Below are 13,579 nucleotides of genomic sequence, written 5' to 3'. Positions count from 1 at the left end.
CCTGCCCTCCATTTCATGCTCCCAAGAACAACCTATTAGATAGGTAAGTGTGAGAGGATGTGACTGGCTCAAGGATACCATTCAAGCATCTATGACAGTCATGGGATTCAAACCTGGCACTCCAAGATCCACTCAGACACTCTCAATATTACACCGGATTGGCTGTGTTGGTCCAGCAAGGATCTTAAATTCACTTCCTTTTAAAGAAGGGGATATATTCACCCTTCCTGTCTGTTCTACCTTTATTCACAATGGTGACCAAAACAGTTTACAATAATGCCCTCTCTCCATTTTATCCTCACAACAACCATGAAGTTTGGATTTATACCCAGCCTTTCTTTTCTCTGTGTATGTTTTAGGCATCATACAAACTCCTTCCCTTTCTCTCCCCACAGCAGACCCACAGTGAAGTAGTTGGGGCTGAGAGTGTTCCCAAGAACTAAAGTCACCCATCTGGTTTCATGTGAAGGAACAGGGAAACAAATATAGTTCACCAGATAAGAATCCACCACTCATGTGGAGGAGTGGGGAATGAAACTTGGTTCTCCGGATTAGAATCTGCAGCTCTTAACTACTGCACCACACTGGCTTCCAAGTGTTTGACTTGCTGACAAAATGGGACCCATCCAATTTCAAAATGACCCCTGACTGGCAAGGCAAGGCCACTGCAAAGCCAGAGCCAGAATGTGTGTTCTACTGCCAGCATTGTTTTTTGCTTATTTTTTAATCAAATGTGGTTTTCTTCCAGATATCATAAAGGAAATGGTGAGTTACTTTTTATCTTTTGCAGTGTAATCTACTAATATCTAAGGGTTCTACTCAGATTGTCAACCACCAAGTGGGGCTAGAGGTCTCCAGAAATTATAGCAGATTTTTTGACTGAATAGATCAGTTTTCCAGTAGGGAAATGGCTTCTTTACAAGATGGTTTCCATAGTATTATGTGCCACACAGGCCCCTCCCCTCCCCAAACCCTCCCTCTACATCTCCACCCCCAAATCACAAAAAAAATTCCCACCTCACAGTTGACACCCCTTCTTGCTCCTCTTGCCTACTTCTTAGGTCCATGCACTTTCCAATTTGATGGTATTTTGAATGTTGAACAAGCAATTAAGCCTCCTAAAAGAACTGCAACAATACTGGATGAAACTAAGAGTGATCATGTTTTGTTGATGAGATATAGATAAAATTAGATGCATAACTGGTGCTATAGAATTTCTTTTTCCCCATCCTTTCACAATGGAGACCCAAAGCGACTTACTTTTTTTCACCTCCCCTCCTATTCAGCAAGCAGGTGTGGAGCCTACCCCTTCCAACTTTGGCTTAAATAATTTATTTATTTATTTATTTATTTATTTATTTATTTATTTATTTATTTATTGAATTTGTAGACCGCCCTATCCCCGAGGGGCTCTGGGCGGTGCACAACAATATTCATTACAATCAATATAATTATTAATCCAATAAAATCTATTAAAATCTATTAAAAGCAGCGGTCAATACAAAATATCAAAATATCATAATATCAGGTGCCCCAAAAACCCAATTTAATTAAAGGCCTCCCTAAAGAAAGGGAACGGCCAGACTCCCCTCCAAGAGGGTAGCGTATGATGGTAATCAGATATAGAGAGGAGGGGGGCGCACAAATAATACCTGGTGCTTTGGGTTTAGAGTATAAGAAGACAGGGTTTGGGGAGGGGGAATTTCACTCAACACCCCTGTTGTAGATCTCTATGGCCAAGAGTGATTGGCGTGCTTCTAAGTTGATCTCCAACTTGCAAACCAAAGGCCAGTACATAGAGCTCTGCCAGAGCCAGAATACATTTTGGCCTTCTCAAGTCACTATTACCAGTTACTCTCTGATATCTATTAAACTTTTGTTCTGCTTTTAATCACATAATTTTTTGAGGACCAATTATCCTATGGTAAAAGTAACCTTTTAAACAAAAATCAGAAAATATGTGTAGGTTCCAATTTCTGCATATTTCTTTTTGTTCTGTGGAGCTTATCCAGATGAACTATAAATCACACCACAACTCTTCTTTTATAATCATCACTCAACATACTGTTGTCATGAAGTTCAGAAACTTCAGTTTTGCCAAGATGGTAGTTGTGTCCAGACTGTTGTTGTGTGTATGCTGTGAAGTCAAAGCTGATTTGTAGCAACTCCATAGAGTTTACAAGACAAGAGACTTTGGGGGTGGTTTACTATTGCCTGACTCCTCATCACAGTCCTGGTATTGCTCCCACCCATATATTAAACAGGGTAGACTTTGCTTAGCTTCCAAAATCTGATGAGATCAAGCTAGCCTGAGGCTATCCAGATCAGGGCTCCCAGATTCTAAGGCTGTTTCCGCACTGGTGGAATACAGCATCCCAGGGTTGCTTAAAAAAAAACCCTGAGCAGCACAAAGCCGCTGTTTCCAAACCTCGCTCCCCGAGCGAGGTTTTTCAGAAACAGCGGCTTCCAACCACTGCCGTGCGAATGGCAACGGCTAGAAGGCTCCATTTCCCCCTTTCCTGAACACCTTACCATCCCTCCGACCTTCTGGCGCATCACACAGGTGAGGGGACACGCCCCCCTGCCCTGTGACTCCAGATTTGTCATGCAGGGTGGGGGGCATGTCCCCTCACCTGAGCGATGCTTTGGAAGGCTGGAGGGACAGTAAGGCATTCAGGGGACGGCTTCCCCACCCCTACCGGGACTGTTCATGTGAACTGTCCTAGGGGGGTACATCAGCGTTGTTTATGCTGATGCACCACTGGAGCGTGGCCATGAGGAAATAGCCTAAGTTTTTTTAGGAAACCTCTATCCCTTGTATTTGCAAGGAGGTGCACTGGCAATATTCTAACAACTACCACAATCGGAAGGAGCTTTGGTTTCATTTTGTGTCATATTTTTAACAGAACTTTATTTGATTTTTATCAATACAAAAAGAATAAAAATCTAAACAGTACTTGAAATAAAAAGGCAAAAAGAGAACTTAACTAAAATAAAACATTAACATGGAAACAAGAAAGAAAGAAAGAAAGAAAGAAAGAAAGAAAGAAAGAAAGAAAGAAAGAAAGAAAGAAAGAAAGAAAGAAAGAAAGAAAGAAAGAAAGAAAGAAAGAAAGAAAGAAAGAAAGAAAGAACACACAATTGCATTACATCCTTCAGTACACTGTCAATTCAATTAAAATAAAAAACTGTCAAAAATTCATTCCAAACTAATAGTTTGTAGTCGTTACACCATCTTCTATACATATCCAATTCCTAACATAGCTTATTAATAAACATTGGGATAAAATGAATCAATTTACATCAAAAATTCCAACATTGGATTTCATTTCACGCTGGTCTTCTTACACAAGTAAGTAATTAGTAAGTCCTATTTCTCTATTTTTTTAGCATTTGTATTTCCTTTTAATTTATAAGTCAATAATTCCATATTCTTATATTGCAGAACTATAAAGAATCATTCTTCCGGCAAGGGTAAGTTCTTCAATTTCCAGTATTTTGGAAGGACCACCCTGGCTGCTTTTACCCTGGCTGATATTGTACTAAGTAGAATATCAGATTATTAAGTTTAATTAAAACCTCATTAGATTAATCAAGTATGGTTAGGAGATACATCTGGAGTTTCTTGTCGAAATATACACCTAATATTTCTATTATACACTTATATACACGTATCATATTCCAAAATTTCTTTGATTTTTCACATTCCCACAATAAGTGAAAAAAGTTCCGACTTTCCACATTTCCAACATTTTGGTGAGTAAGCCTTCCATATTTTAGATAATGAAAGAGGAGTGAGATACCACCAATAGAACATTTTCAATGAATTCTCTATTTTTCTGAACTAACAGAGACTTTGTGATTTTTGAGAATTCTGACCAAGTTTTTAAATCTATTGAAGATTGGAAATTTTGAGCCCATTTAATCATATTTGTTTTCACATTCTCTATTTCCATTTCATAGTGAATGATAATTTTATAAAGCTTGCTCACCATTTTTTTTGTATTGCCATATAGGATATCATCCAGTGTTGAATTTCTCTTCATCAAACCATACTCTTTTTTATCCCTCTTAAAACAATTATGTAATTGTGTGTATGTAAACCATGGTACCCCGTGAAATGTAACCTACTCTCTTTGTTTGAGTTGGTAACCTTGTACATACTAAGTTAGGCTATTTTTATATTTAGGACCATTTATATTTTCATTTCTGTCTTTAATCTGTAGCGTTTCCATCCTAGAACCCAAAAGTGGGATTTTAGGGTACAGAATATTTGTATATTTCTCCTATATCTTCATTAAAGGTATTCTTATTAAGTGTTTATTGTAACATTGAAGTCTTTTAATAATTTTTCCCCTATTTGGCCATAATAACTCATGCTAGCCTTTATGAAGATTATAAGCCTCTAATTTTTAATAAATTCTTGCTTTCGAGTTGAATCCCATTTTTAATCCTGTTTAAAGCATTGGCATCATAGTATGCTTGTAAATCTGGTAAGTTTAGGCCTCCTCTTTGCTTATCATCTATCAAATATATTTAATTCTTGGTTTATAGCCATTTTATATGAACTACATTATTTCCTGTCTCCAACTCTCGAAAAGTTGATATTTCGTTATAAGTGAGACATGCTAAAATAAGTAGTTGAATTTGGGTAAAACTATCATTTTAATAAGTGATATTTTTGATAATAGGGAGAGATTTTTTTACCATTTTAATAAGTCTTTCTTATATTTTTCCATGATAATCCGTAATTATCCTGATAAAATTGAAGTTATTTGGTAGTGTTATCACGTTTCAGCCTTCTCGCTAATTTTAAGTGTAGCCTTGCGGCATTTTTTTAATTAAATATAATTGGCTCCCAGTAGAGTTCTGGATCATCTTCAAGGTGTTGGTGTTGACCTTTAAGGCCTTAAGTCATTCTTCGAGTTCTTTCCCGGCTGAACTATAGAAAAAACCCAGCAAAACAAAGAAAAATAGACAGTTCACAGCAGAAATTATATAAATAGAAGTATAAAAAAATTCCAGACGGCTGTGAAGGTCAATAAAGCTGATGAGTGTTTTAAATTCTTCTAAAAAGTTAGATAAACAAGAGAGATGGCACCAAAGGAAAAATTGGCAACTAAACAAAACTTTGCAGATTTTATAAACGAGATGAAAAGTACAATTAACACTTTTCAACAAACAGTCCAGACGAATTTATTGGCAATTGGTAGTGATATAAAAACTATAAAGCAACAAACCACTTCGCTCTCTGAACAAATTGATAATATAAAAAAGAGGGAGAAGGAAAATTCTCAGCAAATCCATATGCTGAAGATGAAAATAGTGGAAATTTCAGACAGGATTTGAAGAATCAACATCCATCTGCTGGGAATACCTACTCTGAATGATGAAAAAAACATAATACCAGAAATTGTGGAATGGCTCAAAGAAATGCAAATAGATGCTATTCCTAGCTGGTTTGAACGAGCTTATAGAACATTCAGAAGAGTGGGCACCAGGTCAGCAGATATTGTGATTCGTTGTGAGTCTGAATTCTGGAAAGAAGATTTGATGAAAAAACTAAAGGCAATTGAAACTCTAAAATATAAAGATCAAAGGGTGATGGTCAGAAATGATCTATCCCCAGAATCCCTCAAAATAAAGAGAGCGTTACTCCCATATGCCAATGCATTATACCAAGCTGGAAAAAAGCTCCTATAGATAATGCCTATGGGCTTTTTACATTATGATGGAGATCAGAAGTTGATTGCAAATCCAGAACAAACAAGGCTGCTTTTACAAAGTTGGTGTTCCATTGCCAGCACAATCAAGCCAGGAGCAGGTTACATCTTCAGATGAAAGCACTCAGATGGAAGAAACAGAAGCTCAAACCATGAGACGTTCGAAGCGTTCCCAGAAAAGAACATGAATGACAAAAACAAAGGCTTCTTAACAGCATGTTGCTTTTATATGTCTATATTAACTTTTCACTCTATGCTAATAACTTTAAACTAAAGTAACATTTATTGATTAATATACTAACAGGGTTTGTAATTGTAATAGAAGTTTTTTTTCTCACACTTACAAGCTAATCAGAGAATAATACCAGCTCGTGTTTTGACTATTCGCAGGAACTTGTTGGAAATCGAGAATTAGCAAGAAGATAAACAACACCGGATGAAGTAGTTAATGTTTATGTAGAACAATAATAAAAACTATGAATGATTCTGTCTATATAACAAGGATAAAGGGGGGGAATTGGTGTGCTGGGATTATATGTAAAATTTTGTAAACATTGCTGGGGGATAAGGGGGGAGGCACAGAGGTCTGGGAAATCTCCATGTTGAGAGAAGAAATCCTCTCTATGAATGGCTGGAGAAGAAGGGAGAGGGAGAGAGATGAAGGGGGAATGAAAAAAATATTAAAGCAGCAAGCAGCAAGGTTCAGTGGATTACAAATTGACAACACATGGCAGGAAATATGTTAAAAATAATTTCTTTGAATGTTGAAAGTTATCTAGATTTATAAAGAAAGAACAGGTGGGTGTGGTTTGTTTACAAGAAATGCATAAAAAAGGACAGATAGGAATATTTTAGTGAAAGTACCAGGCTGGAAGATCATTGGGGAGTCTAGAGCTAACATGAAAAAAATGGGTTAGCAATTTTAATAAAATAAACTTTAGATTTTCAGTTACAAGAAATACATACTGATCAAAATGGGAGATTGATGATAATTAAAGCAAAGGTTCATGGCTTTCAGATGACATTGATGAATGTATATGCACATAATAAAAAAAAGAAACGGTTCATGGAAAAAAAGTTTAAGAAACTGCAGGAGTAATTTTCAGGAGATACATTAATAATGGGAGACTGTAATATGGATTTAAGAGAAAATGACATGTTAAGAAAATGGAATATTATAAATATGTTTAATGAACTGAATAAACTTCATCAGCCAACCTATTTTTTCTGACAGACATAAAAAATTTACATACATAGACTATGTGTTTATAAAGAATTTAAGTAACATACAGTGTGTTGATATAGAAACTCATAAATAATGGATTTCAGACCATGCCCCACTGGTAGCCATGTTCAGGATGAAAGGAGAGGAAAAGCAGTATAAATGGAGGTATAATATATGATATGGAAAGGTGAAAATGAAAGGAGAGACTTATTAGAAAACAAAGAATCAGTGACAGAGGATGTGTTATGGGATGCCTCAAATGTTGTAGTTAGAGCATATTGCCTGGCCAGAGACATTAGATGGAAAAAAGAAATAAACAGTGAAAGGATTAATTTAGTAGAAGAAATTAGACAGCAAAGACTCAAACTCCATGCTAAATATGATGAGAAGATAAAAAATGAAATAAGACAACTACAATTAAAGATAGAGGAAATAGATTAAATGGATTTATGGAAAAAAGAAATTTGGGTCAAAAATCAGATTCAAAGGGCCAATATACACTCAATTAAAAGACTAGCCAATTATTTGAAGAAAAGGAAAGAGAAACAAAGAGTGAGAATGTTAATAAATGAAAAAAATCAGCAGATAACGGATAGTAAATTAATAAGGAAAATTTTGAGGAGTTTTATCAACAATTATTTCCACAGAAGAAAGGGAATATATAGAAGAACCAATAACACAGGAGGAAATCAGGAGTTATTAAAGAGCTGAAGAACAATAAATCTCTGGAGATGGATGGGTTCACAGCTGAATATTATAAGGAGATAGCAGAGATTTTAGTTCCAGAGCTTCAAATATTATTTAATAAAATTCTAAAAGGTCAGAGAGTTCCAGTGTCATGGAGGGAGACAGAGATAATAACAATTTTAAAGCCAGGTAGGAATGTGAATTATGTAGAATCATATAGGCTAATAAGCTTACTAAATCAAGATTATAAAATATTTGCAAAAATATTGTCAAACAGAATAAGAAATATACTTCCAGACATAATAGCACAAGATCAATATGGGTTTGTAAAAGGGAGAGATATAAGCCATCCAATAAGAAATGTTTTGAATGTAATAGCACATGGAAAGACTAAAAAATATGCAATGATAAAACTGGATGTATATAAAGCATTTGACACAGTAGTACATGAGTACCTTTTTAAAAACCTTATATAATTTTGGATTTGGTGTAGGATTTATAGGAGTACTAAAATAATTATATAAAAATGGGAAGGCACAGATAAGAGTAAATGAAGGTCTGTCAGATGTGGTAAACATTGGTAGGGGAATTAAACAGGGTTGCCCATTGTCTCCGTCCCTGTTTGTAATGGCAATGGAGTTTCTAGCTGACAGAATTAGAAACAATGGAAGAATAAAAGTCTATAAAGTAAATCAAGAAGAACTAAGAATAAATTTGTTTGCAGATATAACAGCCAACCCAGAAGATACAATGAGAGAGTTGAAAATAATTCTGGAAGATTTTAAAAAAATATTCATGGTTGGTTGTCAACATGGATAAAACAGAAATACTGGGAGTTAATATTGGGAAAAAACAGTTTGATAAAAAGTTAATGAAGAAGAAGATTAAATATTTAGGTATAATAATAACTCATAGAATTAAGAACATAAGAACATAAGAACTAGCCTGCTGGATCAGACCAGAGTCCATCTAGTCCAGCATTCTGCTCCTCGCAGTGGCCCACCAGGTGCCTTTGGAAGCTTACATGCAGGAGGTGAAAGCAATGGCCTTCTGCTGCTGCTGCTGCTCCTGAGCACCTGGTCTGCTAAGGCATTTGCAATCTGAGATCAAGGAGGATCAAGATTGGTAGCCATAGATTGACTTCTCCTCCATAAATCTGTCCAAGCCCTTTTTAAAGCTATCCAGGTTAGTGGCCATCACCACCTCCTGTGGCAGCATATTCCAAACACCAATCACACGTTGCGTGAAGAAGTGTTTCCTTTTATTAGTCCTAATTCTTCCCCCCAGCATTTTCAATGTATGCCCCCTGGTTCTAGTATTGTGAGAAAGAGAGAAAAATGTCTCTCTGTCAACATTTTCTACCCCATGCATAATTTTATAGGCTTCAATCATATCCCCCCCTCAGACGTCTCCTCTCCAAACTAAAGAGTCCCAAACGCTGCAGCCTCTCCTCATAAGGAAGGTGCTCCAATCCTTCAATCATCCTCGTTGCCCTTCTCTGCACTTTTTCTATCTCTTCGATATCCTTTTTGAGATGTGGCGACCAGAACTGAACACAGTACTCCAAGTGCGGTCGCACCTCTGCTTTATACAAGGGCATGACAATCCTTGCAGTTTTATTATCAACTCCTTTCCTAATGATCCCCAGCATAGAGTTTGCCTTTTCACAGCTGCCATGCATTGAGTTGACATTCCCATGGAACTATCAACTAAGACGCCCAAATCCCTTTCCTGGTCTGTGACTGATAGCACTGACCCCTGTAGCGTGTATGTGAAGTTTGGATTTTTTGCCCCTATGTGCATCACTTTACATTTAGCTACATTGAACTGCATTTGCCATTTCTTAGCCCACTCACCTAATTTATCAAGGTCCACTTGGAGCTCTTCGCAATCCTTTGTGGTTCTTACCACCCTACATAATTTGGTATCATCTGCAAACTTAGCCACCACACTACCCACCCCTACTTCCAGGTCATTTATGAATAAGTTAAAGAGCACTGGTCCCAAAACGGATCCTTGTGGGACCCCACTCCCTACATCTCTCCATTGTGAGAACTTCCCATTTATACCCACCCTTTGTTTCCTGTTTCTCAACCAGTTTTTAATCCATAGGAGGACTTCCCCTCTTATTCCTTCATTGCTGAGTTTTCTCAACAGTCTCTGGGGGGGAACTTTGTCAAAAGCCTTTTGGAAATCCAAGTAGACAATGTCCACTGGTTCCCCCTTATCCACATGTCTGTTTACACCCTCAAAGAACTCTAGTAAGTTTGTAAGACAGGACATGCCTCTACAAAAGCCATGCAGACTCTTCCTCAGCAGGTCTTGCTTTTCTACATGTTTAATAATTTTATCTTTAATGATAGATTCTACTAATTTACCAGGAACAGATGTCAAACTGACTGGCCTGTAATTTCCTGGGTCCCCCTAGACCCTTTCTTAAAGATTGGTGTGACATTGGCCATCTTCCAGTCTTCAGGGATGGAGCCTGATTTCAGGGATAAGTTGCATATTAATGTGAGAACATCAGCAATTTCATGCTTGAGCTCTTTAAGAACTCTTGGATGAATGCAATCTGGGCCAGGGGATTTGGTAGCATTTAGTTTATCAATGGCTGCCAGAACTTCTTCCTTGTCTACCACTATCTTCGCTAGTTCCTCAGATTCACCTCCTAAGAAGCTTGGTTCAGGTGCAGGAATGTTCCTCACCTCCTCTTGGGTGAAGACAGATGCAAAGAATTCATTCAGCTTCTCTGCAATCTCCCTGTCATCTTTTAGCACACCTTTTGTTCCTTCATCATCTAACGGGCCTACCGCTTCCCTAGCTGGCTTCCTGCTTTTGATGTACTTGAAGAACTGTTTGTTGCTAGTTTTGATGTTCGCAGCCATGCGTTCCTCATAATCCTTTTTTTGCCTCCCTTACAGCTAACTTGCTTCTCTTTTGCCACCATTTGTGTTCTCTCTGGTATTCTTCATCAGTTAAGTTGGACTTCCATTTTCTAAAAGACATCTTTTTTTTTCCTAATAATTTCCTCAACCTCCCTTGTTAACCATGGTGGCTTTCTTTTGGACTGGGCGCTGCCTTTCCTAACCTGCGGAACACATTCCAGCTGAGCTTTTAAGACTGTGTTTTTAAATAACCTCCAAGCACCTTGGACATTTTTGACTCTCTTGATTTTCCCTTTCAGCTTCCTGCGCACTATCCCCCTCATCTTTGAGAAATTTCCCTTTCTGAAGGCGAATGTAACTACATTAGTAGTTGTCACTTGTTCGCATGCAGAGATACTGAATCTGACAGCATTGTGTCGCTGTTCCCTATTGGCTCAACAACACTGACTTCCCGCACCAGGTCCTGGGTCCCACATAGAATTAGATCTAGGATCACCTCTCCCCTGGTTGGTTCCACAACCATCTGCTCTAAGCCACAGTCATTTAGCATATCCAGGAATGTTCTCTCCTTACTATGACCTGAACATGCATTTTTTCCAGTTTATGTGGGGATAGTTAAAATCACCCATTACCAACGACATTTTGCTTTGTTGGCCTCTCTAATTTCTTTTTCCATCTCAGAATCCTCTTGTGCACTTTGGTCAGGGGGGCGATAATATATTCCTACTGTTAAACTATGCTTCACCCCTGGTATTGATATCCACAGTGCTTCTGTAGAGGAATCAGCTCCCCCTGCATAGTCTATTTTATGTGACACTATGCTCTCTTTGATGTAGAGGGCCACCCCACCCCCAATGCGCCCTGTCCTATCCTTCCTGTAGAGCCTGTAACCTGGGATAACAGCATCCCACTGGTTCTCCTCATTCCACCATGTCTCTGTGATACCCACTATATCAATGTCCTCCTTCAAAACTCTGTACTCCAGCTCCCCCATTTTAGGTCGAATGCTTCTACTATTAGCATAGAGACACTTGTATACTCTGTCTCTGTCCCTAACCTGGGATTTATGTGATTTGCCCTCTAGCCTTTTGTAGACACTATCACTTATCACATTGCTATGCTCCTCGCTTGTATGTGGTTGATTTAGAAAAACCTCCCTCTCTGTCTGCATCCCCATGGACTCTGTATTCCAACCGAAGTCACCTCAGCTCCTGTCGGCTTTCCCCAAGGATCAGTTTAAAAGCTGTTCTGCCACCTTTTTTTAATGTTGGCCGCCAGCAGCCTGGTTCCTCTTTGCTTACGATGAAGCCCATCCCCTTTGTACAGGCCTGCCTTATCCCAAAAGGTTCCCCAGTTCCCTGACAAAGCTGAAACCCTCTGCCTTACACCACCTTCTCATCCACGCATTGAGTCCCTGTATCTCTGCTTGCCTAGCTCGCCCTCTTGGCGTGTGGAACAGAGTAGCATTTGGGAGAATGCCACCCTGGGGTTCTGGATTTTAACCTGATTCCTAGCAGCCTAAATTTAGCTTCCAGAACCTCCCCGGCTACATTTCCCAATGTCATTGGTACCAATGTGGACCACAACTGCTGACTCCACCCCAGCACTGTCTAACAGCCTATCTAGACGAAGTGTGACATCCGCACCCTTCAAGCACTTGTGGCAGGCAAGTCACCATCGCGGTCATCAATGCCTGTCACAAACCCAACTCTCTATATTCCTAATGATCGAATCACCCACTACAAGGAGCCCCCACCTCCCGAGGGGTATCCTCAGTCTTGAGAGGATATCTGACCACCAGCTAAGGAAGGGGTCCCATCTAAGGGAGCATCTTTCCACCACCTCAGACTGGCACCCTCCATCACCCAGACTCTCATTCTCCATGACATCTGAAGAGATGTCACCTTGGGAGGGACCCGGCTGCTAGGTCCCTGAAAGCCTCGTCTGTCACCCTCTCTGCCTCTTTCAGCAGCCAGGCCTGCCACCTTGGCTTCAAGAGAAGCACCACGTTCCTTGAGTGCCAGGGAGCTCATTACAGCGAGGGGCACACCCATGACTTCTGTCCTAGTGGCAGATAGTCATACATGTGACACTCAGTGCAAAACACTGGAAAGCCCTCCCCCTGCTGGCTTCCTGCCTTCATATCTAATTTTGTTTAGATATTCAAATATTGATTTTAATTAGTGCCTCCCTCTTAAGGTTTCTATACCTTCTACTATCCCTTAAAATATGTTCTTATTTAGTAAAACACCTGGTTCCAGAGACTAACTGACAAGATTTAAAAATGTGAAGCCCCACCCCTTCAGCACTAACTGAAAAGATTTACAAATGTGAGAAGCCCCACCCCTTTAGCAGCCTCCCACCAATCCAGCAGTCCTAGGACAAGGGAGAAAAAGAGAAACCCCTGTTTAAAATACACTGTTTAAAAGATGTGGCTTTGAGAAAAGCCCTCTGTAAAGAAAAATCAGAGCTCCTCAGCCCTTTCTGGCACACTTCTCAGCCCTTTCTGGCCCACTGCTGTCCTCCACTGCTCCTCTTCTCTGCTGGTTCCAGAGACTAACTGACAAGATTTAAAAATGTGAGAAGCCCCACCCCTTCAGCACTAACTGAAAAGATTTACAAATGTGAGAAGCCCCACCCCTTAGCAGCCTCCACCAATCAGCAGTCCTAGGACAAGGAGAAAAAAGAGAAACCCCCTGTTTAAAATACACTGTTTAAAAGATGTGGCTTTGAGAAAAGCCCTCTGTAAAGAAAAATCAGAGCTCCTCAGCCCTTTCTGGCACACTTCTCAGCCCTTTCTGGCCCACTGCTGTCCTCCACTGCTCCTCTTCTCTGCTGGTTCCAGAGACTCAAGGATATTGAAAAGGATATTTAACTATAATTATGCTGAAAGATGGAAGAAAATACAAAAACAAATTAAAGAGTGGGAGACAAAGTCCTTATCCATAATGGGGAAAATTAAAGCATTGAAGATTTGTATAATGCCTAAAATGTTCTATTGATTTAGAACATTACCAATAGAGATTAGTAAAAAAACAATTTGAGGAATGGGATAGGAA

Source organism: Sphaerodactylus townsendi, linkage group LG15, assembly GCF_021028975.2.
Source record: "Sphaerodactylus townsendi isolate TG3544 linkage group LG15, MPM_Stown_v2.3, whole genome shotgun sequence".
Taxonomy (NCBI): Eukaryota; Metazoa; Chordata; class Lepidosauria; order Squamata; family Sphaerodactylidae; genus Sphaerodactylus; species Sphaerodactylus townsendi.
Note: the sequence above shows the minus strand (reverse complement) of the source record.